The sequence below is a fragment of the Lemur catta genome, chromosome 18 (genome assembly GCF_020740605.2).
Source record: "Lemur catta isolate mLemCat1 chromosome 18, mLemCat1.pri, whole genome shotgun sequence".
Taxonomy (NCBI): domain Eukaryota; kingdom Metazoa; phylum Chordata; class Mammalia; order Primates; family Lemuridae; genus Lemur; species Lemur catta.
Genome location: NC_059145.1, coordinates 7,870,847 through 7,895,321, shown reverse-complemented (window position 1 = coordinate 7,895,321; position 24,475 = coordinate 7,870,847). Strand labels below are relative to the sequence as shown.

General features: G+C 50.2%; 1 long non-coding RNA gene across 1 annotated transcript; it reads right to left on the bottom strand.

Moving 5' to 3' along the window:
* Nucleotides 1-8,048: 8,048 nt before the first annotated feature.
* LOC123623053 lies at nt 8,049-17,848 on the bottom strand. The gene is made up of 4 exons (XR_006729771.1): nt 17,507-17,848; nt 10,738-10,801; nt 9,309-9,360; nt 8,049-8,657 (listed from the first exon to the last, which is right to left on the bottom strand). It is a non-coding gene; the product is annotated as an uncharacterized LOC123623053 (long non-coding RNA).
* Between the last annotated feature and the right edge of the window lie 6,627 nt (nt 17,849-24,475).

Sequence of the window (24,475 nt, the reverse complement as noted above, 5' to 3'; positions counted from 1 at the left end):
GGAACTTCAAATTATAGGTGGTTGATCAGAGGTACAGGTGACAAGCTGGGACTTGAAATTAGGGACAGAAGTAGGGGCAGCCTTGTGACACTGAGCCCGTAACCTGCGGAGTCTGCGCTAACTCTGGTTAGTGTCAGAACTGAATTGAACTGAAATGTAGGACACCCAGTTGATGTTTGCGAGAGAACTGCTTGGTATGGAGGAAAATTCACACATATTTTGGTGACCAGAAATATTCTGTGTTGAAAGTATAGTGCGAGAAAACAGTTTATCACCGAGAGACAGAGAAACTAGGGATCGCCCCTTCCCCACGCAGCCCACGGCCTGGAGGGGAGAAAGACGTGGCAGTGATTGCTGTGGCTCTGTGTACGACCATCCCTGGGAGAGAGGTGCCCAGAGCACGGTGGCAGTCGTTGTGGGCCGCTCCAGGAGTCCATCCAGGCTGGTGATACTTGACGAAAGCAACCAAGAAGGCTTGGGGTCACAGTGTGACTGCCCCTGTGCATGGGGGCTGCGCAGTGGGTTTGCCGGGGGCAGTCTCAGTTTTTACCTGTTGACTTGGCTTCATTATTCATAGTCCTCGCCTTTAAAGGAGACTCAGTTTGGATGTTAGGTCACCCTATCTCTGTGACTTCTGACCTCTACTCTGGGCAGCTGTGTTTCAGACATTCCAAACAGAGTGAAGAGAGTGCAGCTTTGGGGGTCAAGTAGGTCTGGGAGTGAATCCCACCCAGCTCTGCGATATATGTGCTGTGTGATCGTAGAAAAGGTCTTTCAGTCTCCTCACCCTAAAACTGCTTGTCTAGGAAACAAGCAGCCTATTCTTCTTGCACAAGAGGGGTGCGTGACAGATGGTAGACCCCCGCACAAATAACAGTTGCGCACCCCAATAAAAGACACTGTCATCAACCTGGTGGCCCACGCAGGTCAGAACCCTACGAGGCCTCTTAGACCATCTCTGTTGCTTAGTCTTCAACATCCAGTCCATCTACAAGTTACGGCGACTTTGTCTCCAACATCTGTCCTGACGCCGGCAGTGCTCTGGGCTGCGAGAAGAAAGGCTGCTCCAAAGCACGGTAGACCTTTGAGGGGCTCAGAGAAGAAAGGCTGCTCCAAAGCACGGTACATCTTTGAGGGGCTCAGAGAAGAAAGGCTGCTCCAAAGCACGGTACATCTTTGTTTGAAAGCCGCAGTGACCGCCTGAAACTGCCCTTCAATAATGGCACAAGGCAAGAACTGTGGTAAAGGCCTAGGTAAAAATAATGGCAATGATTAGTCGCTGTCCCCGTTTGCTTCTCTGTAATCGCCACTCCAGAGCCACATAGCTGCTGTCCAGAAAGATTCTTAACTTTCTCCATGGACAACATCACCTTTCTGCAACCTAAAGGCAGTGTTTAAGATGCCTCCCAGGCCCCGCATTCCAGTGGACTGGTTGGCCCTCCCAGACCAGCCGCCCATGACAAGAATCCAGCTCAACAGGAATTGTGACCCCAGGGACCAGAGCAACACAAGGAGATGATTCCTACACCCCTATAATTTTGCCCTAATTAACAAACGTAATTGCCTAATCCCTTGCCTGCCAAACTGTCCTTGAAAACCCTGCCCCCCAAATTCTCGGGAGATGGATTTGAGAAATGTCTCCCATCTCCCCGCTTAGCACTATACAGAATAAAGACTCTTTCTCCGCCATAGAACCCGCTGACTCAGCATCTTGGCTTCTCGGGCTGCGGGCAAACGAACCTGGTTGGGCGACAACACTCTGACCTCACTGAGTAATTTGGGCAAACACCGTAGACTGACCACGCCCTGCAACATGATCGTCTTCTATTCAAATTAGGAAGAAACTCAGGGACTGTCTATTCATGTGTCCTTCCCAGGCGTGCACCACTTCCCCAGCCAGATAGTGCTCTTCATGGCGCGGTTGAGCTTGGCTATGACAGGGGCCCTCAAAACACTCGAGGGCCAGTTTTTCCTGCCATAATCACAGATGAACATTCCAGTGGGATTCTGTGTTCCTGCTAAGAATTACCCCAGGCATTACCTGGGTCATGCTTACTTCAGTGTCCATTTTCTCTTTCAGTCAGGAGAGATTTGTCAACATTTCCTCACTCCTCAAAAACCACCAAAGGAAGAAGGGGAAGAAACCTAAAAAGGAGGTGTTATTAGCATGGCGCCGGGGGACGGCCCCTGGCCAGGTGTCAGGAAACCGGGTATCCAGCCTGGGCTGTTTGTGTGGCCTGGGACGTGTCCTTTCCCCGCTGGACCTCAGCTCGCCCACCTGTGGGTACAGGGAGCAGGGTTAAACCGTCTGCAGTGATCTCTGCAGTCGGCGGTGAAGCCGGAAGCGGCCAGAAGGACCACCAGGAGCCGTGTCCTGCAGCTCGTCCTGCCCTCAGCCGAGCCCTCGCGCTCCTGGTGTGTTCGTCAGTACCTTCCCGCCAGTGTGGGGGCAGGGGTCTCAGCCTCCAGCTCGGGCAGGCAAAAGTGGGACTTTATCTCTTTGAGCCCCGTTTCCTCTGGGTAGTGGGCAACATAATCTTGCCAATTCAAGGTAAACTCAGTCACTGAGGAATTTGCACCCTCTCCTTTGTGTCCAGTTAGATTTTTCACTCTCCTTTTTCTCTTTTCCTTCTCCCAAGGAAGCTGTACATGTGGGGTCTCACACGCCATCCCGGCGTCAGGGGACAGGCATTGGTCTTCAGCATTGTTGCACGGGGGCTCGGACGGACGTGTAGGGCGCTCATGTGTACTTGATTTATTGCCGTTATTCATTCCCGACGCAGCTCTCTTCAGGAGTCCACATCGACGTCCGCGTTCCCCTTGGCTTTCGCAGGGCAGAGCCACCGGGTCCCTTTGCCTCTCCTTTGCCCTGACCTAAGGCAGCTCTGGGTTCTCTGACTGGCCCAGACCTGCCCTGCACAGTTGCTGGGCTTCTGCGTCCAGGCCAGTGTGGAGCCTCTGCAAGGCTGTCTCCGCCCAGGGCTCCAGGTGCGGGGCCAGGTCCAGCCACTCTGACCTCACTCCCTGTGCACGCATCCGGGGCTGCGGCGGTCCTCCTCCGGGGACTCGGGCTCAGAGGCCTGCCTGGGCCGTGTTTAGAAACACTCCCCTACACCTCACTCTCTCCCCTCCTGCCGCTCAGCCTCGCCTTAGCTACGGGATGCTTGCCAAGTGTGGGTGGGCACTGCATTCTTCCCCAGTCTATGTTTATGAAGCCAACCATTTACAATACACTGGCTTTTGATTTACTGAGCCAAATGTTTTCACTGGAAAAAAAAAAAAGAAGAAGCATTTTATGCCTCAAAATTCCAGAATCTTGCCTTAGTTTTTAGGAAATGTACTCTGTTGTGGGTCTCATGAGCCTGTTTTGGAATCTTCTTCAGATAACTTTTCTTGGCTGTGGATGGTCTCTCCCGAGTGATGGGAACACACTCCCGGGATTGCAGATGCGATCAGGGTCGCAGAAGCGGGGGCAGGGGCATGACATGGAAGGCAGTCCTGGCCAGTGTTTAGGGACATTGTGCCACTATGACAGCCACCTCGCCGGCATCCCCGAGCCCCTGACAGCCAAATGTGTGATCATGATTGTCCTACTCTGAACCTCCAGGCCTGGCCCAAAGGTTCAGTGTGCACCGAATACATCTCTTAGAACAGCTCAGTCGTAGAACACTGTGTCTCCTCTTCAATCCTCTTTGACCTGAAAACCTGTGATTATATTTTAGTTTCTCTAAGGTACAAAGGAAAGAACAGGGAAGTAACCTTTTTCTTTTCTTCTCTTTTGTTTTCTTTTGTTTTCTTCTTTTCTTTTGAGTAAATGATGAAGGGGTTGTGTCTGCCTCTGTCCAGGCATAGAATCCGCTGTTCGCCCCACCCTGTGTGGCCGCCCTCTCTGAGCCGTTGGCAAAGGAAACGTCACCTGTGCGGAAAGCGGCGCATCCAGAGTTATCCATGTTGAGTCGTCTGTGCAGAGGACGAGTATTAGAGGAGATTTAGGTTGCTGAGCACTTAAAAAGAAAAGAACCTCACTGGCAGGCGTAAGAGAGATAAATGGGGTCCCCGGGGAGCTGTGGCCAGAGAGACCCTGCGACAGGCGGAGTCAAGGCGGTGTGAAGAAGGAGGCTTTAGTGGCTCTAAATCTGCACCAGCCTGAGTCACGTGTCCTCTCAGCTCTAGGGGTGAGCAGGGATTCCTGTGCTAAAAGCCAAGGCCCCTCCCCTGACGTCAAAATCAGTCTTTTCGCCCTTCGTATCAGCACTTCCCTGCATGACGGCGACAGGAGGTAGCCCCAGAGGAGGCATTTATGCTTCACCAGAGTCCCCCCGCGCCTAGGCCTCCCTCCCCTGTTCCTCCAGCCACTCGTGCCTCTGACCCCTTCCCTTCCAACCTCTAAATGTGCCCCCCTTGCCTCCTAGCCACTTTGCTCTCCTGTCCTGCCAGCCGGGCTGGGAACAGGGGTCTGCAGTGACGCTCTGGCCACCGCCTCTGCACCCACCGCCGCGGCCAGCTGCAGTGCTGGCTTCTGGGTCCAGAGACTCAGGGGCACAGACCGTGAGCCCCCAGGATGGATACTGTCTCTCCTGTCCCCCAGACCTCCGGCACAGGGCCTGGATGCGGGCAGCACTCGAGAGATGTACGGGTGCTGGGCAGGGGCGTGGGGGCCGCCTGGCTGGCTGAGCTACGGGGAGACTCACACAAGGTAAGTCCCTCAGAAGGACCCATTGACTGGGTTTTGACTTACAACAGAAGAAGGAAAAACGCAAGTTATATCAAATTGTCTTTTTGGGAAAAAAAAAAGCCAAACAATGAAGTGGCATCTGCCATACAGTGTAAGAAAGGCGACAAAGGCCGTCCCCTTCCCTCAGGCAGGCACGGAGCCCCGGGACGGATTCAGTTCTTGGAGAAGAGCTGGGATGACTCAGAGCAGCATCAGCAGCGAGTGGCGACCAGGACGGAGGTGGTGATTCGAGGCTCTGCGTGTCTCTCCTGCTGGGACCCTTTGCTTGAGCCCGCCCAAGAGACAGGGAGCTCCGTGCCCTCTGCCGACGTGACACAGGGTGGGACAGCTCGAGAGGAGGGGGCTCAGTGGGCTCTGCGAGGAGGGGACACACTGCCCACGCCGGCAGCAGCACCTGCTCCCTCTCTGAGCAGCCATCCTGCCCGGAGAGACCCAGGGGACGTCGCCTCTGTGCAGGGCTGTGGTGAGGGGAAAACCAGACCGGCACCCAGAAGCCTGGCCGGGCGCCTGTGAACGTCTGTCCCTTTCGCCCCTTCGGGGTTCTGCCCCACTGGGGACACGTGGCATAGAGCCACATCTCAGAGCCGGTCCCGTGTGCCCATCGGAGGCGTGACTCCTTTAGCTTGTCCTTGGGAAGTAAGAATTCCAGCGCCTCTCCGGCTTTGCGTTGCTGTACAATACTTGAGTCTGCCACTTTCTGTAGGTCTCTGTCCCCTCCCCTCAAAGGTAGGCTCCCAGGGCCTGGGACTGGGTCTGCCATGGCCCTCACTTGGTGCCCACCACCTGACATGAAATAAAGGCTCCCTAAGTATGTTTTCAATGTTCAAGGATTGGCAGCCACAGCGCCCATTGTTTGCTATTGCTGTGCAGTTTACAAAATGTTTCTGCTTCTCCTCATTTAACCCTTCTTGCTGATGAGTGGGGCAGGCGGTCGTACAGTCTACAGGCACAGGAGTGAGACGGCCTGAGTTCAGGTCCGCTAACAGCACCTACTAGATGTATGACTCTGGGCCGGATACTGTCTAAGCCTCAGTTTCCCACTTACACCACGGGAATGATGTTAGAATCTACCACATAGGATGTGTGGCAGATTATCAAGGTGCAAGATGTAGAAGACGTGGTATAGTACCTGGCACATAATAAGTGCCCACACAGGTTACCTGTCATGAGCCTCATTTCACTGAAGAGACACCTCATTTCCAGAGAGTTGAAGTCAATTGTCCAAGGTCACACAGCGACTCAGGGGCAGAACCAGGACTAGAATCCAAAATGTTTTACTCCAAGTGAGTTGTCCTTTCTATTCTACTATTTAGCAGTTACTATTTGTTGAATGTTCCCCAAGCGCCAACATTGTGCTAAGAACCTTGTATGCATTATCTCCTGTAATGCTCAAGGCAATCCTGAGATGGGTTCTGCAATTATTCCCATTTTACAGATGAGAAACTCCAGACACAGACATTAAAATCACCTCTCCAAGGCTGCAGAGCCCCTCCACGGTAATGCTGTGTGCCCGCCAGGCAGGGGCCGCAGCGCTCAGGCTCCTGATCTCCCACTGTGCCCGGGCCGCCCAGGACAGCCGAGGCAGCCAGCTGTCAAGTATTCAGGAATCGCCCTGCCTGGCTGTTAACCACTGGCAGCTTGAAATTGATCGTGGTGGGAGTATAGACACCGCAACAATTGTGGCACAGTACAAATCAGGGCTTTTCTTGCTGTTGTATCTGAGAGTCCATTCACCAGCCCACCATCTTTTTAAACTCTGCTGCCCAACTTGCACTTGGGAGATTTTTCTCAATCCCAAGTTGTTCTTCATTGGGAAAACTTAGGGAAAAAAACAAAAGGTGAAGAGAGTTTTTCTCATCCTGACACAGTGATCTTCTCTCGTCATGGCTAAAAGTGCGGGAACTGGTGATGTCACACAAGGCTTAGTTGGTCCCCTGCCTCCTGATGGCTGCTGTGCCCCTGCGCGAACGAGAAGTGTGCCTGTTGCTGGCAAGGGGCCTACTGCTCCTCAGCCCGAGAGGGTATAAACTGGCAGTCACAGCACACAGTTAACCCATGTCCAACAGGCGCTCTGCAGCAAAGCTGGCACAGTCACCCAGGGTTCAGTATGCAGTCATAACAAGCTGCTGCCAGTGCTGGCTCACGCCAGCCTCTGGGCTGGACGCTGGAGACTCAGAGGGGAGTCAACAGTCAACGCCAGTCCTTGTCCTTAGGGGTCTCACAGTCTTAGAGAAGAGCCTGACAAAGCAGGAAAGAATCTGGGAACTCTGTAAAAGTATTAGAATCTTTATGCACAGGGACAGTGGTGGCACCAAGGAGGAGACAGACCCTGTATCTGGATCAAGGAATCAAAGAAGGCATCACTTACATGGAGATGTTGAGATATGAAAGAACTTGCGGTTTCCCAAAGAATAAAGACAAAAGGGCATTCCAGACAGAGAAAACACTCTGTGCAAAGGCCAGGCGGGGTTCAAGGGCAGGGCGTTTTTGATATCCTGCCAGCAGCTTTACCTCTCTGTAGTTCATGATCCATGTTGGAATAGGGAGGGTGACGAGAGGGGAGAGATGGCCAGAGGCCAATTTACAAAGGCCTGGAAGTTTGGGTGTATTTGTTATCTACTGCTGTGTAACAAAACATCCCAGAACTTGATGGCTTAAAACAATATACCACTTATTTTCTCTCATAGTGTCTGTGAATCTAAAATTTAGGTGTGGCTCCACTGGGTGCTTCTGACTCAGGGATTCTCTTGCAATTACATCAGATGTCAGCCAGGGCTACAGTCACCTGAAGGCTTCAATGGGGAGGAGAGTCCACTTTCTCTGTGGGCCTAAAAGACAGTTAAGGTGGATGTTTGGAAGCTTTTTAGGACTGGTGAAAATTTTAAATGTGTATTCTTCCTGACTTTTTCACTTTTTTGTGTGCTTTCATGCTACAGCAATAATAGCACAAACAAGAATATCCATGGCAGTGTTCTTATAACCACCAGAGAGAGAGAGATGGAACAAAGTTAATGTCCAAAATGTGTAAAAGTTTAAGTACTTTATAATACATCGAGACAATGGAAACTGAGCCTGCGTTAAAACCGGTGCACCCAAGAGAAAGGAAAATAAATGTCCACACAAAGACCTGCACAGGAAGGTTCACAGCATAGTTTATAACAATTCAAGTGTTTACCAAGTGGTGACTGGAGTAATTAAGATATGGTGCACCCGTGCAATGGGGTGCTATTTAGCAATAAAAAAACATACACGCTAAGGCATGGATGAACCTCAAAAACATTATGTAAGTGAAAACATTATGCAAAAGGCCACATATAGTAGGATTCTATTTACATGAAATGTACAAAATAGGCAAATCCGTGGAGACAGAAAGTAGATGAGTGGTCGCCTAGGGCTGAAGAAGAATGACCACAGGTGAGCATGAGGTTTTTTTCAGGGGTGACGAAAATGATCTAACATTGGATTGTGCGATGGTTGTACAACTCTGTGAATTGTCTACAAATAAGTTGTACACTTTTGAATTGTATACTTGAATGAGTGAATTTTATGGTGTGTAAATTATACCTCAATAAAACTGTTCAAAAAATAAACAGAATGCTGCGGTCTTTGTGTGTTCACCTGGACAGATGTCTAGGATAGTGGTTACACTAAAAGCAGCCAACTGCACATCAATACAGAGAGCAGCATTGCATTTTTTTCTTTACAAACAAAAGGGGAAAAGAAGAAGATATGTTTATATGTTTATGTGTTTATATTTGCAACGGCACTGGGAAATTTCAGAGAAAACTTGCACCAAATACAGCTGTGGAGTCCTGGAGAGTGAGTCGGCAGCGTGGAAGTTGACTCTGTCCGTAAAACCCGACCTGCAGGTTTCTTCTACTCCCTTGGTAGGATGTTTTATTTCATTAATTGCCTACAACAACTAAAAAAAAGGCTATTACTCCCATGCAATTTCTGCTTTTAATTGCTGAGAAGGAAGTCACAGTTTTGGTTCATCTTTTGAGTTACAGTTATATGCAAAAGACGATCCTCAAACATTTTATATATTACCTAGATCATAGGGTTCTCAAACTTTAGGCTGCACCCGAATCACTGGGACAGCTTTGTAAAATACGACTGCTGGGACCCCTCCAGAGTTTTTGATTTAGTAAGTCTGGGGCAGGGCCCAATAATTTGCATTCCTGATAAGTTTCTATGTGAGGCTGTTGCTGTTGCTCTGGGTACCACACTTTGAGAACAGATACTCTAGATAAATTAGAAAGTGTAGCTAAGTGTCAGCCAGACTGGAGTTGTAGCTCCAGCTGCACCACGTCACTCAACCTTGGGCAAGTTGCTTCTCCCTCTGAGCCCCAGTTTCCCTGACGGTACAATAGACGACAGAGATGATGCTCTTGGGCACTAACTGAGATGGACATTTGCCTCGTGCTTGACACTCTGTGGCAAGTCTCGTTCCTTCAGCCCTCCCTGGTGAGCCTCAATGCTCACCACAATACTCGCACACTCAAGTGGCAGTCACGGCCAGAACACAGCGGTGACAGCAGACCCAGGAGTAAACCCCAGTTCTATGACTCACCAAATGCGAGGACTCCGGTGGGCTAATAAGCCTCTTTGAGCTTTATCTTCCTCTTTTCACATATAAAAAAACAAAGGAGACCAAAATAATATCAGCATCTAGCTTGCAGTGTTTGGGTAATATTAAAATGTGCCTGGTACATCATAAGCTCTGGGTAAGGGAGTATCGACACTGGGGGGAATAAATATCCATATCTTACATTTTGAAGTTGGAAGCCAACATTTCAGGTGGAAAGGTTAAGGATGTGACACACTTGTTCTGAAAATAATCAATACCCCATGGACGGAGACGGAATAAAGACAGTGCTGAAGACTCGCGTCTCCCAACATCAGAAAAGACACGGAATTGATCCGAGGGCTGGAGTGGATTTCTAACTCAGCTGTGGTCATTCGAGATGGTGGACTGTCGTCGGTCCGCCACGACTCCTCTGGGCCGCCAGGGTGCCGGTCTCACCCCTGCAGCGAGGGCGCTGGGATCCGGAGGGGCCGGGTGAGCTCGTGCACGGACAGGCACAGCCCCCGCCCAGCCCAGGGCCCAAGCACACAAATCCGCGTGCGTGCTTCTCATTTTGCTCAATTCACTCAGTCAGAACAGTAGAGATGGAAAATTAAAGCATACGCCATCCACCTGATCCGTATCTGGGGAGGAGCTGGAAAACGGCAGGGAGGAGGGGAGGTGGGGGCGGTGGGTGTGGCCCTTCCCAGGCCCCTTCTTGAGCAGCATTCTCAGCGTTGGATGACAGATATTTAGACTTTTAATGTTTAATAAATCCAGCACCGTTCCTGAGTATTATGTCATCAAGGGGTTGGCTTCTACGTGGTATCTCAGTTTCAAGTTCAACAAGTTTATTGGCCGATTAGTCCATGCAGTTTCTCAACTGAGTCTTGAGTGCCAGTAAAGGTCTTTTGGACAATGGCCACCTCGACAGCCGTGTGGCTGTGTCCCCACAGGTCCTGCAGGAGTGAGGTGAAGACACTGTTGGGAGCGGACAGATCTGAGTTGAGTCCCACTTCCTTTCCCTGATCCTATTGCCTCATCTCTAAAATGGGCGGAGTGCCTCTTTCTTGAGGTTCCCGGGGTTAAGCTGTTTGCGAAACTTCTAGGACATGCTAAATTTACCACGATTGCAAGCTCTTGTCATTGTCACGAGGCTGTACCATCCAATGGCAAAACGAACTGGCCATTCCTCTGGAGTCAGGCTTCCCCAGTTGAGCTTTGACTGAGTTAACCAAGTGTAGCAATTCAGACCTGTTCTATCAAAAATTTTTTAAACATCTTTGTTATTGGAAACAAAAAAGTATTCAAAGTCCATAAGCCCCGCTTGCAAAGTGGCTTGGCCCAGCAGATTAAAAAAAAAAAGAAGAAGAAGAGCGTCTTCTCTTCTAGCAAGTGCAGGGAAGGAGACAAAGAGGAGGAAAGTTACACTTACCGGATCTCTCCTATGGAGCAGGCGCCGCCCTCGACTTTGCGTCTATTAACAGGGTCGCTGAAGCCTGGAGGCGTAAATAAGTTGCCCAGGGTCACACAGCTGGTGATGGCAAAGTCGAGGTCTGAACTCAAGACCACCAGAGCCCGAGGCCTTGGCTCAGTGCAACTCTCTGAGGCCAATATCCCAGCACTTCAGCCAAGGCCCCTCCCCAGCCCGCCTGGAAACTTTGTCCTAGAACTCGAACAATCAGTAAGATGAAAGTCTTATTAACACTCAGTCCAAAAAGCCTAATTTTTCACCAAAAGTAACAGGTCCCAAAGAGAATCTGATCATGGAATCTATTATACTCCCAAGTAAGAACAGGGCATGATATAAACAGTGCTCGTATTAAGACAGTCTCCATGGAGATCAGTAAAAGTGCTCAATTGTTTCTGAAAATGATTAGATCAATTTGCAGCTCTTTCCACCTCCCTGCAGTTGAGTGGCAGGAAGGAGCTCAGACCCAGAGCTGGCTCTCCGGGCAAGCAAAACATCACACATCCAGCCTCAAGACTTGAGAAGGGTGTTTGAGATAGCACAAATCTTTAAGGAACAAATTCAAGATTTCACTGCCAAGGTAGTTAGCATTAGGCTTTCTGAAACACATCTTAAGAAAAAACGTTTCCCAGTGCATTTGGATCACAATCTAGACGACCGAGCATGGCCTAGAGACGTTATGACTTCAGCTGCTAAGCCACAGCAACGTCTTGTACCCTACCCTCAGGCTCACCTCCTCCAACCCCAGCGGCATTCTTTTTGCTCTGGACACACTCAAGGTCACTTGCTCCTCAGGGCTCTGCACCTGCTGCTCCCCCTGCTGGGAATGTTCTTCCACACGAGATCTCACAAGGCAAAGCCCTTCCCGCCATTGGATATTAGCTCCAATGTCAAGTTTGCAGGACCCTCCCTAACCATGGCCCAGTGCTGCCCTCCCTCACCCCTCATTGCTGCTTTTATAATAGCACAGTAGGATGTGAAATACTGTTTCCATTGGTTGGTGTTTGTTTTTGTCGATGGTCTGCCCCTCCAGAATGCAAACTCTGTTAATGTGAGACCTCACCTCTTTGTTCACTGCTGTCCCTGCCTAGGACAGAGCTTTGCACTTTGTAAACATTTAATTAACATTTTTGAATGAAAAAAAATTATTTATCTATCGGTTTGGAATAAGAAAGGAGAGAGGATGTGAAAAGATTCACGCTGCTTTATACTTCTGTTTTGTTCTCTGCCTAGAAGAGCCTCTGCTTAGGTCCTGAAAACCTTTTGAATTCCTAGTTAACTTCAAAGTGCGATTCAGAATGTAATGTTTCCTGTCACTCTCCCATAAGAGGCAGCCACTGGCTTTCTGTGTGAGCTGTCTTTCTTGCACCTACCTCTGTTCCACCCACGTCACACTGTATTGTATGATTTACTTATATGTCAGCCCCCCCACTCGCACACGGGTTCCCCGAGGGCAGAAGCAGCCATGTCGGCCTTGCTTTGCACAACTGGGACAACGCCCAGCATGTAAGAGGCACTCCGTGAATGTCTGGGAAATAGACTGAATTGAAATGAACTGAATCACATTAGTGAAAACTATTTTTAAATGTCTGCAAGCCATGAAGGATAGCCGCCTAGTTTATTTCAATTTAACAACTACGTATTCCACATAATCCAGCAAATGATGATGATGCCCAGGAACTGCAGCTCATGCAGAGTAAATAAAATTAACTCTCTGTCTTTACAGTAGTTTGTAAACCTGGCTGGGACAAGCAGTTGCAAGAGAAAGTTGAAGGTGCAGAAATGTTATGTGCGTGTGGCGCCTCCTTTCTAGTCAGCCTCGTGCACTGTCCTGGGGCCTCAGGGAGGAGGGTGTTCCCCCGTGGTTGCACCAAGGCATGTGAGAGCAGAGGGAAGAGGGAAAACCCACGCTCACCAGGAGATCTGGAAAGGCCTTTTGGAGAACAGGCCTACCCAGGTCTCTGAAGCATGAGTGCGCAGCAGCCAGGGGAGCAGGTGAGTCCGGCACGTTCCGGTTGCAGAGAGGTGAGAGAGGGAGGGCGTGTGTGGAGAGCACCTGGGGGAAAGGCCGTGGGGTAGGACAGTGGGGCCAAGAGATGAGGGAGACCTTGGCAGCCTGCAGTGCCCAGAGACCTACCGAAAAAGGCAAACCCCTAATTTGTGCCACCACTTCCAGCCGGCCGTGAGATGCTGGGGTCTGCGTGAAGCAGGCCTGCCAGGAGGTTTTAGGGATGGCGTTTTCTGGCCATTGTGTGGTGCTCAGGCCTGTCCTAGCAGGTTGATGGCCTGGCCAGGGGAGGGTTTCCCCAGTCCAGGCCTGTCTATGAAGTGCCTGCCCCACCTGCTTCTCGTACAAGGAGGCTCCGTCCATCCCAAGAACATCTTTGGAGACCTCAGGGCTCCCTTGGGGTGGGAGCTGGACAGAAGAGCTCAGGAGCAGGCCTTCTGGTCAGCCGTGGAAGGAGTGGCAGACGAAATCTGAAATCTAGCCTCCTCTCCGCCTGCGGCTCAGGCGCATCGGCTCCCTTCCACGTTTGCCAACATCTTCCTCTGTGACGGGGTGGCCACGCCTGCCGGTCAGGACTGTCCTGAGGTTCAAATGGGATAGCGTGGCGTTTCCCAGTGTGCAGGCTGCTGGCCATGCATGGAAGAGGGATGACTTCAGATGGTGCCAGACGTGGCATTAACAGACTTTCTAATGACTTCAAGGCGAAGGTCCCCATATGCTGCCAGTGTCCTTAACACCCGCTTAGCCCTTGCTTACCTCCCGTTTCACAGGGGTCAGAACAGGGGCTTCCAGTTCAGGGACATGACAGGCAACTACATGCAAAGAGTGGCCGCACCGTCCCCACGCATGCCACAGGGACACCTGCATGTCTTCCTCCACCTCTGGACACATCCTCCTTAGCCCTGGTCTCTCTTACATGCTTTGTTCCGTGTCAGTCATTGGAAGTCATGCCATGAAGTCCCTGAGAGCTGTCCTGTGAGTCTTCAACTCCCAATAGCTGGAATCTCATACGAAGGGGCTTCGTGGCCCCTCTGTGGCTGGAATCCACTGGCACTGCTTTGTCTCCACTGTATTTATTTTTATAGCTATCTTATACCCAGGGAGACTGCATTTTTATTTCAGATACTGATATAAAGTTTCCTTTTTAAATAAATGCATTGATTTTTTTCCAAGAGAATCAACTAAGTGAGCAAGTAATATTGGTGAGAGGAAGCTATGACTCAGTGTCCACGGATATGAGCAGGTACAGGGGAAGGTGGTGCACCAATGACTGGAGTGTGGCAAGTTTTGAATAAGGAGATGGCAGTGGTTTGTAAACAGTAAAGTAGACGTGAGCCACTGTCACTCAAGTGGCAGTCTCTGTGTGTGTCCTCAGACACCAAGTCCTTAATTGACCCATCCTGGGAATGCGTACCATCCCATAATTTAACAAACAGGTGCATGCGGTCCAGAGTGGCACCGACACCCAGGGTGGCCTGCTCTCCCGTTCTCTGTGCCAGCGAGGGGAGCAGGCACGCGCCACACACTTCTGCCTGGTGACTGGAGTCCTCCCCTGGCAGGAAGAGCATTGACCCACTTTTTCTGAATCAACTGCTAATTGGGCGGACTTTGCAGTGACTTCATTTGTCTGGTGAGATGGCCACACGGCAGCTCGGGTGTACAGGGGATAAGGAGGGACAGGCGGTCACGGTGTCCTTGGATGGGAGGAGCCCTGGGGACCGTCATGTTAGCCAGTTTCTTGTCAGTCTTTGTTGGCTCTGATGCAAGATGAAAGTCCTGTGCTCTCCCCTGAAGTGATCGGCTCAGAAGAACTTTGCAAAAGAACACAGGGGCAGGAGTCACTTTGATAAACTACAGAGGCACTGAGTTCTTTCAAGTCTGCGGCATCCCACACAGCTAGCGAAGTCCTCATGGAGTGTAGGAGAATCAGACATGTATACGGTGGCCCAGCAAACAGATGTGGTGGGCCCGGGGCTGGCAGTCTACCTGCAGGGCGAGGCGGGGGCATCTCCTAGAAAGTAACTCAAACTGCATCCACAGGCGTGCTGGGCACACACCTGGGTAGGTCTGGCACATGGGAAGAAGGACCCAGCAATTTGCAGGGGAACCATGAAGCTTCTGGGGGCAAATTTATCTCGAGGTGACCCAGGGCAAAGCCTTCATTGTCAAAGAAGAGAATTGGTCTCAAGGACAATGCACTGCCTGCCACACAGTAGGAGCTCGGTGAGTCTGTGTGGGACCCGCAGCCAGTGACGTGCATCTCCAGCTCCGGCCACAGAGCCCCTGTGACATGACACTGTCTGTTAAACACCTGCTGGCATGAACCACTTGCCATTTACTAATTTGTCTTTTATCATGAAAAACAGCCGTGACAAAGAATGACAGCTCTCTGCCGTTCCTGATTAGCTCACTCTGCAGCCTGCATTCCCCTCTCTCAGAAGATGAACCATATAGATGAAAAAAAAAAAAAAGCAATATCTGCAGATTCCCTTCCGCAAAGCCCCTTGACTTTGCAGGCCAGGTAACTTCTTTCTCTTTGAAAACAGAGAGGGAATTGTCCCTCGGGGTCTTGAAAGAAATAAGAAAATCATACTTGGATGTCATGATTGACCTCATGGGAGTTCATAAATGCTCCAAACAGCCATCTTGTCCTGTTCCCCAGGATTGGCTCTGGACTGCGGGCAAACCCCTCCGTCCAAGCAAGCTCTGCCACCTCAGGGCTTTCCCACCTTCGGCAGAGAGCCAGAGCAGGGTTAGTTGACTAGAAGTGATCCAGGTTAGTGGAGTTCTGAAACTGCCATGTTATTACAATTAAATTAATCCCCAAAGGAGGCTAACCTCAGAGAAGCCCTAAAACACCTTTTGTGCCTCTGTGGATGAGTGGCCACCGCCCTGTAGAATGCTGTGGCTGGTGGCAGTGACGCCCCAGGCGTGGAGCCTGGCACAGCGGCAGGCGCTGGACTAGCCGGCGAGGCAGGCAGCGGGGCCGGGAGCAGCCGGCTTGCGCGTGGGCCTCTGCGAGACACCAGAGGACTTCAAGAGACCTCAGGGGCAGGAGAAAGTGTCTCTCAGTGGATGGCAGCAACCCACCAGTGGAATCCAATCTCTAGGCTTCCTGTGGCCTCTTTTGTATCCACAGATAATGGGACCTGGCAAAAATCAGGCCACCCCCATCCAGCAGTTTGGAAATTGAACTGCCCAGTACAGACTTCAGCTCTGGGAGGAGAACCCTGCAAGCACTCCCCGGCACGGGCTCTCGGGGCAGTTGTGAATCCCCTCCAAATTCTACTTTCCCCTCTTCTGCTGAGGGAGCCGTCATATCTGCCGTGTAAATGTGCAGAGAGGATCGGGGATAATAGAGGTACCGGTGTCAGCTCCCGCCCAGGCAGCTCCTGTTTTCACCTGAGCCTCCATGTGAGTAGCCTTGACACGGCCCGAGCCCTGCTCTGCGCAGGCCCCTTGCTCCAAAGCAGCCGTGCGCTGTGTGCACCTGACGGAGGGGGCCGCAGGGGAAGGTGAGGGGGCTTCACATCACACACTGCACACAGGGGTGGCCCCAGACGGCTCCATTCAATATTACTGACTCTGCTCCTGCTGACAGCAGGGTCTTCTGTTGGACATCTCCCCCTCCCCAGGCTCAGCCCCATTTCTCCTTCCTCTTCCTCCAATTTTCTTATCTCCTTCTACATGGATCTAGCCCAAGCTTGTTTCCCTCCCACGGCGAAATTATTAAAACCTCTTTTTTATAAAGCCAGTCTAATTTTCTCCTTATAAGGGAAGTCTCAGGCCTGCTGCTAACCTTTCTCAAAATGCCACGTAGAATCAAAGCCCTGGCACGTGTTGGTACCCAGTAACTGGGATCTTCTTCCCGTTTCCCCATGATACTGATCGACTATGCAGACAGGGGACTCTGGCATTCAAAGTAATGTAGCAATTTCACTCTGCACAGAAGTCAGCTCCCCAAAGCTACTGTGTGCCCACACAGAGGCATCCAGGCTGCACAGAAAACACCAGGGCTGTAGCCAGTTCTGGGTCTGTCACCCACTGGGTGACCTTGGGACACTGCATTTATGACCCAGGACATCAGTTTTATCATTTGAAATTGATCAGGATAAGGGGTAAGGATTAATGACCCCAACTCCTAGTGATGTCGCGAGGTTTAAAAGCGGTAACAGGTGGAAAGGACCATCCAGGAATTGGATGTCAGTTGAGGTTGCCTTCACTATTTCTCACACCCCATTAAGGATTAGAATGCCACGTTCAATAGTTAAATCCCTCTGGAGAGATCTGAATTTAAGACCTGGTGCCACACAATTCTTTGGAGAAGTGACCCTACCTCTCTGAGCCTTAGTCTCCTTATGAATAAAATGGGAGCCAGAGGGGACACATGGGTGTGCAGTGAGTGCATGGTGATTACTGTCTCTGGGAAGATGGCCAGCGCTGGATGAGATAAGGAGATACACGCAAGGACTGGGTAGAGGGCTACTTCTTTTTAGGCAGAATGGTTTCAGTTTAATACACCTGGCTAAGGGGCTGCCATATTTCTACTTTCCCAACCTAAAATGATATTTCACATTGTTAGTGATTCATTTCCTCTCTCTCTCTCTCAATTAATTTTAAATTTTGCTCTATTCTCATAAAATAATGAGGGCTTATTTTAGAAAATGTAAAAAAACCAAACCATTAATTATTCTGTAATTCAAGAGTTCATCCAACCAAGCTTACCAGTCATTTTCCGTGAGTCCGGCTCTTCGTGCTGCAGCAGAGCACAGCACAGACAGGTCCCTGCTCCCCGGAGCTGACAGTCGAGTACGGAGAGACAGCCAACAGACAGATAAACCAGGAAATATTAATTGGTAATGAATGCCATGATGAAAATGAAACAGAGCAGTGTGGCAGAGCCCCAGCTACCCTTGCCGGAGCAGTTAGAAAAGGCCTCTCTGGGAGGGGTAACCTGAATGAAAAGAAACAAATTGTACAAAGATCTGGGCAAATATTAATAGTATCTGAGGCAGGGGGAGCAGCCAGGGCCAAAGTCCTGAAAGGGAAAGAGCGCGATGTTTGAGAAACAAACAGAAGGTCCCTGTGTCGGGACTGTAACGAGCATAGGAGCAGCGATGTGGGAGGAGGCTGGAGACCGAGGCAGGGCCAGATCACAGGCTGCCTCCTAGGCTGTTGCAAGAGGCTTGAGTGTTGCTCAGGTGTGAGTGACAGCCGTTGGAGAGCTCACGTGTCTATGAGTCCCTGCCGCGGAGGCGGGAGTGGAAGCAGAGGCCCCGGTGGAGAAGAGCTCGCCGTGGTCCAGCAGCAGACGAGGTGGCCGGGCTGGCGGTGGAATGGCAGAGGGGAGAGGCGGGCAGGCTGGCTGTGTCTTGGAAGAGTCAGCAGGGCTGGGCGTGGGCTGGATGTGGGGTCCAGGGAACACGCGCAACCTGCAATGACTCCTGGTTTTGACCTAAGCGACTGACTGACAGGGAGAGGCATAGGTTGGGGCGGGGAGGAAAGAGGGGAGCTGGGAAAAGGAGTGGGGGTCTATTTTCACAATGTTACATTGGAGGTGCCCATTAAACCTCCAGGTGGGGACTCTAGAGATGCCACTGACTGCGTATCAAGCTCAAGGATACGCAGAGACCAGAGTCGTGAAACTGGCAGTCATCTTCACGTGTCTGATTGAGATCACCGAGGGAGAGAGGATGTATGAAAAAAGGAGGACCCAAAATAGAGCCGTGTGGCACTCCAACTTGGAGGGTTTGAGAAGAGAAGGAGTTGCCGAAGGGACGGCTGAAAAGGAGCTGTCAGTGAAGTGGGAGGAAGCCCAGGGCAGTGTGGAGTCGCAGGAGCCCGGAGGAGGTGTTCGGGAAGGACTGAGTCAGATGCTTCCGGAAGGCTGGCAAGACACGCCAGGGAAGCAACGCAGAGGTCCCTGGTGGCCTGGACAAGTGGACACTCCCGACTATATTGAGATAAGCATTTGAGATCACAGGACGGCCCACAAACACAGGCCATGAACGTGGTCCAGGGACATTTGGCACTTTTCCTGCTGAACCGCTGGGGGGAAAGATGGCCTCAGGAGAGCCACGTGTGTTCTGCGCCCATCAACCCACGGCCCTCCCTCTCCCTCCTCCCTCCCTCCCTCTCCTCCCTCTCCATCCTTCCCTTCCTCCTCCCTCCCTCCTTCCTCCCTCCCTCTCCCTCCCTCTCCCTCCCTTCTCCCTCCCTCCCTCCCTCTCCCTCCTTCCCTTCCTCCCTCCTTCCTCCCCACCTCCTCCCTCCCTCCTTCCCTTCCTCTCCCTCCTCCCTCCCTCCCTCCTTCCTCCCTGTGAAACTTTGAAATTTTCCCAGCCCTTGGGGCAGAGGCAGGCTGACTCAGATTAAAAGGATTACTTATTTCTGACTGACATCGTACTTTGTACAGAATTCTGGAAGGCTTTCTTAACTGCTGTTCGTTTATTTTAAAAAGCAAAGTACCCTGGGTATTCTCCTGAGAATACATACCCCAGGCATCCTGTGTTTCTGTTTGTGATCTCCCAACAGTGTCCAGCGATTTTTCAAAGCTCTAAATAACACTTGGAGGTCAATTCTAAGAAGTTACTTATTTTATTTACTTTGGGAAACATGAGAGTTGAGCTTCATGGAAACATTAAATATATAAATGCTGCTATTGGAGTTAGATTTTTGTGATTATGAGTTTGCTTCTGCTGTATTACATGATTTCGAGAAACCCAGAACCCATCGAAGTTATTTGCATTAACTAAGATTATTAATATTATGCACTGAATCATACTTTCTGAGAATAAAAAAATTCCCACAGAAGTGGGAAAAAAGAGCTTCTTCTGTAGCCATGGTGACAAGTAGCCATAGGAGCAGATTTTAAACTGGTGCAAATGATCAACACCAGCTTGCCTCAGTGAACCTGCTTTTGCAAGTCAACCAGGCAATGTTCAGCTCACTTGTCTTTGAGGGCAACTGACCAAGAATGGTCAAGCTCAAGTAACCACACCTCCGCAAACATTACCACTCACCACTTCTCAGGTGCACCAGTCCCTGAACTCTCTGCTTCCCAAAACTCTGCACAGATCAACAACTGAGGGGCTGTCTGACCAGCACGCCGTCCCTTACCACAGGCAGCAGTAACTTCAACTTTGTCTTTTTATTTCAGGTGTTGAATGATGGTCTCACCATCGCGTGCATTCTCTGTCTCATGTTTATGTGTTGGGAGGATCAGCCAATTTATTAGTTCATCACACCCGTCACTGCACTTGGCACTGGTGACACAAAGGAAAACAGGACATGGTCCATGTACTAGCAGAACTCTCAGACCCGGTGACACATGCCTAGAATGTGGTGTCATAATCACAACACCAGAAGAATATGCCAAGGTCTACAGAAGCCCAGACGACGAGGTACACTTGGTTTGGGAGAAGAAGGCCAGAGAAGCATCCCAAAGGTGATGTTTAGGCTGGTGTTTCCATAATAGACAGGATTTTTCCAGATAAAGACAAGAGAGGGGGCATTGTAGGCAGAGGGCAAACATGGGCAGAAACATGGGGACATAAAGGAGCAAACAGATTCAGATATGTAGAGAATTGAGAAGAATGCGAGCATTCTGGAGAAGGAGAGAGGAACAAAAGGGACCGGCTTGATAAGGGTCCCTCATGTCACATCTGGGAGCTTGGTTTAGCCTCAGGAAGCCTCAGCCTTCTCACTGATGAAATGAAATTATAATATTGCTTAGCCCTCAGGATTGCTGTGAGGATTGAGTAAAATGAGGTGTACAAATATTATGTAAATGTTAGGCACACGTTACATATCCAAGCAGGAACATATATGATTTGCATTGGACTTTGTCCTAAGGACTTTGAGGTGCAGGGGGATGAGTTAAATCACATTTGTGTTTTAGAAGGAGCTCTCTCGGGCATTATAGGAAAGCTATAAAAAGTATAAACAGTTTCCTTTTAAAAAATTTGGGAATAATAATAATAACAGGTAACAATCCTGAGCCCTTACTATGTCACGGGCATTTGTACATCAGCGCCCCAGGCACTTTGCACAGACTGTTTCCTTCTTTAAGCTCACAGCGTCCTTGCCTGGAGGGAGCTATGACGTCACTCCTCACCCATGAGTGGAGCAGGACAGCGAGGCTGTGACTCGCCCAGAATGACAAGGTGGGAAGCCAGATTGTGCCTCTTATAAGAGCTGATCAGCAGGACCCGGAGAAAGTCCTGCCCAACTACAGGGGCCAATTCCAAACTCCATCACCATCTACTCAACAGCGAATGAGAGGGCGGAGTAAGGTGGGAAATGAAGAAGACAGCGAAGAGGCAACTATACCAAACCTGAGGGGGAGGGTGCTGATTTCTATTCATACTTGCGCTCTGCCTCTCACCGGGTCTGCAACCTGGGTTTGTCTCCTTGCCTCTCTGAGCCTCAGTTTGCCTATTGGTAAGATCGGGGAGGGGTGCTGTAATCACTTCCGTGGGGTTGCTGGGACTGTTAGGTGACATAAAGCCTACAGATCCCTAAACTGCATTTACTAGTTGCATGGCCTTAGGAGACTTATCTAAATCCATGGTGCCTCATTGCCCTTCTCTATAAGATGAGGTTAATAATAGTTCCTGTTCATAGGGAATAATGTGTACAGGGCGTTTGGAACAGTGCCTGGCCCACAGTAAGGATTGTCCACAGCCATAATCGTTATTACAAGGGGTTTGTCCAGAGTGTGAAACATTGTAGGTGCTCAATAAACATACAGATTTGGCACAGAAGAAAAAAGAAATTGGAGCAAGGATGAGGAGAGTTGGAAATGAGAGCGGGGCTTGGATACCTGCACTCAGAGCAGGGAGGTGGGGTTGGAAGGAGACGGCTCTGCCCCTCCCCCACCGCATCCGCCTTCACTGCGCCCCTATTCCCACTCCCACCCAAAGATTTGTTTGATTCTCTGATGTTCTCCTTGCCCCTGGGAGGCACCTCACTGACATTTCCAACAGGGACTAAGGCCTTTTTGGAAGCTCAGTGATTTTGACAAATTAATGGAACAAAACCCTCTAGCAGTAATTTGCCAACCGCCCCTGGCTTTGGCAGGTGCCCTGAGGACAGTGGCTTTCCAGAGGCTGTTAAGGGCACTAGGCCCAGCGCGCCGACCATACAAATGAGGACTCACCCTAAACGCTCTCCCCCTTCGTAATTGTCTCCCTGGCCTATAGATCACAGGTTCAGACTTTGTGGGGAACCTGGAAGAAATCTTTGCCAACACCCAGACAGGTTAGCATCAAGCCCCCCTACTGAGTAACTATACGAACTCAGGTGAGCAGTTTTCCTCCCTCAACCCCCATTTCCTTATGTGTAAAATGGGAATAAAAACCTTTGTGAGGTTTAAGCAAGAGGGTGGAAGGGAAATTGCAACTGGCCCGGCCTCACCACCTGTCAGTTGTGAATCTGAATTCTGCTCAAGGCAGACAAGACAGCTCTGGAGCCGGCCTGCCTGCACACCCCCAGCTCAGGAGCTCTTCCGTGTGCACAGAGCAGTGTGCACGTGTGACAGCAACAGACCGCGTGAGCAAAGAGCTGCTGGGCCCTGGTGCACGGCAGGTCTCAGTAACTGCCAGTTCCTCTCCCAGACTTTCCCACGTAGCTCACTGCCTGACACTTCTAGGACTGGAATCTGGGGAGAGGAAGGAAGGCAGTGAAAGCAGGAAAATAAAAGTTTTTACTTGTCTGGTTCCAGTCTAACCTTGAATGCTTTTGCATTTTTTCTTATGGTAACAGTCATGGGTTCTCCGGAGGCCCCTGCTGCAGATCTTGCCCTGCCATTCCCTTGATGCAGCCAAGGCGTTTTTCCCTGTGGCTCATTATATCTCATTTTTCTTCCCTGTGACTTTGACTGAGCTCACCTTGCACTTCCCGGTCCCTTCTAGGGCAGCGTCAAGGGCAACCCCACACCTACCTACCTACTCGCCCACATCTGGTCCCCTGAAAACACACACCTTTGGCCTGCTCAGGTGGGAACGTAGGCCCCCTCCCTGCCCCTGGACACTCAGCCTGCCTCGCACCAGTCAGGAGCCAGAGCCTGGTCAGCTCTCATGCTTTCTGCATTTGGCAGAAGGGAAGGGTGACTAAAGCAGAACTGGGTTTTGGCCTCTCCTTTGCAAGTCCTGCAGAATGCTCTTGCACCTAGCTTTGGAATATGGCATCTCCTATCTTGAGACCTTGGTAGAATATGAGATGAGACTATGTCCATTTTAAAAGAAGATTGTAAAAACAAAATGTCATGAGAATTTACTGCTGGAAGGTGGAGACAGGGAAAAGGGGATGGAATCAGGATGGCTTCCTGGAGAAAGTAAAAGTGGAGCTGGAGTTTGAAGGATAAATATGAAGTTACCCAGTGGAGAATAAGAGAAAGGTCATTCCTGAAGGCAGAAACCATGGGGACAAAAACTCAGAGGCCTGAGGAGAGCTGTGTGTTTGGCATTTAGGGAATACCCACAGCAGAGTCATTCCTGAAGGCAGAAACCATGGGGACAAAAACTCAGAGGCCTGAGGAGAGCTGTGTGTTTGGCATTTAGGGAATACCCACAGCAGAGTGCGGTAGAGTAAGGGTGGGACTTAGGCCAACCTAACTTAATTGAAAGCCTGGCTCTATCCACGCTCTTGAATGACCTTGCATAAGTCAGTCAACTTGGGCGCCTCAGCTGGGCTGCCCATTTCTCCAGCCAAGGGTGTCCAGCTTTAGAAAGCAAAGGGCTTTTTAGGAATGTAGATTCCCAGACCCCAATGGAAAAAGCTCTGACTCAGCAGGCCTGGGTTGGGACCCAGAATTCTGATGCAGGAGGTCAAGTCCATGGACCAGACTTTGCAGATCTCAAGGGCCCTATATCTAAGGGAGGGGCCGGCATACAGCTGGTGCTCGGTAAGTGTTTTGAGCAATAAATGCTGGAGTCAAATTAATCGATTTCAAAACAGCTTTTCCTGGAAGAGCGCTCCCAGAAGTAACACATGGCTGCCTAAAACGTCTCCACACATTTCGCACCACGGAGGTGGTGCCTGCCTCACGGTGGCTTCTTCACAGAGGTGAAGGGCTCAGACACATCCGCCCAATCTGGGAACATTAGTCAGATCTGGTGACGGTGGTGAAGGCAGGAAGCCTGCCCAAGGACAAGTGGTTATTTTAAGCCTCTCTATGTCGTCATTGTGATGATGAGAGGGAGCTGGAAAGCTGAAAGAAACCACTTGCAATTCTTTGCAAAAACCAACATGGTATAAGGATGTTAGATCAAGCAGGGGACACAACACAGGGCTGTGGAGTCAAGCACACCTGAGCATTAGTCCCGGCAAGCTATTTCATCTCTTTGAGCCTCAGTTTCCTCATCTGCAAAATGGAAGTAATGTTCCCTGCCTCAGAGGACTGCTGTGTGGATTCAGTGAGTGGCAGGGAACATGCTTCTCCTTTTCTTCTTCTCTCTTTCCAAATACAGATAGTCCCAGATATACAATGATTCAACTTATAATTTTCTGACTGTAAGACGGTGGGAAAGCCATGCAGAAGAATGAAACAGGATGGATAAAAAACTTAAATGTAAGGCATGAAATCATAAAAGTTCTAGAAGAAAACATTGGAAAAATTTTCTAGACAATGGCCTAGGCAAAGAATTAATGACTAAGGCTCCAAAGGCAAATACAACAATAACAAAAATAAAC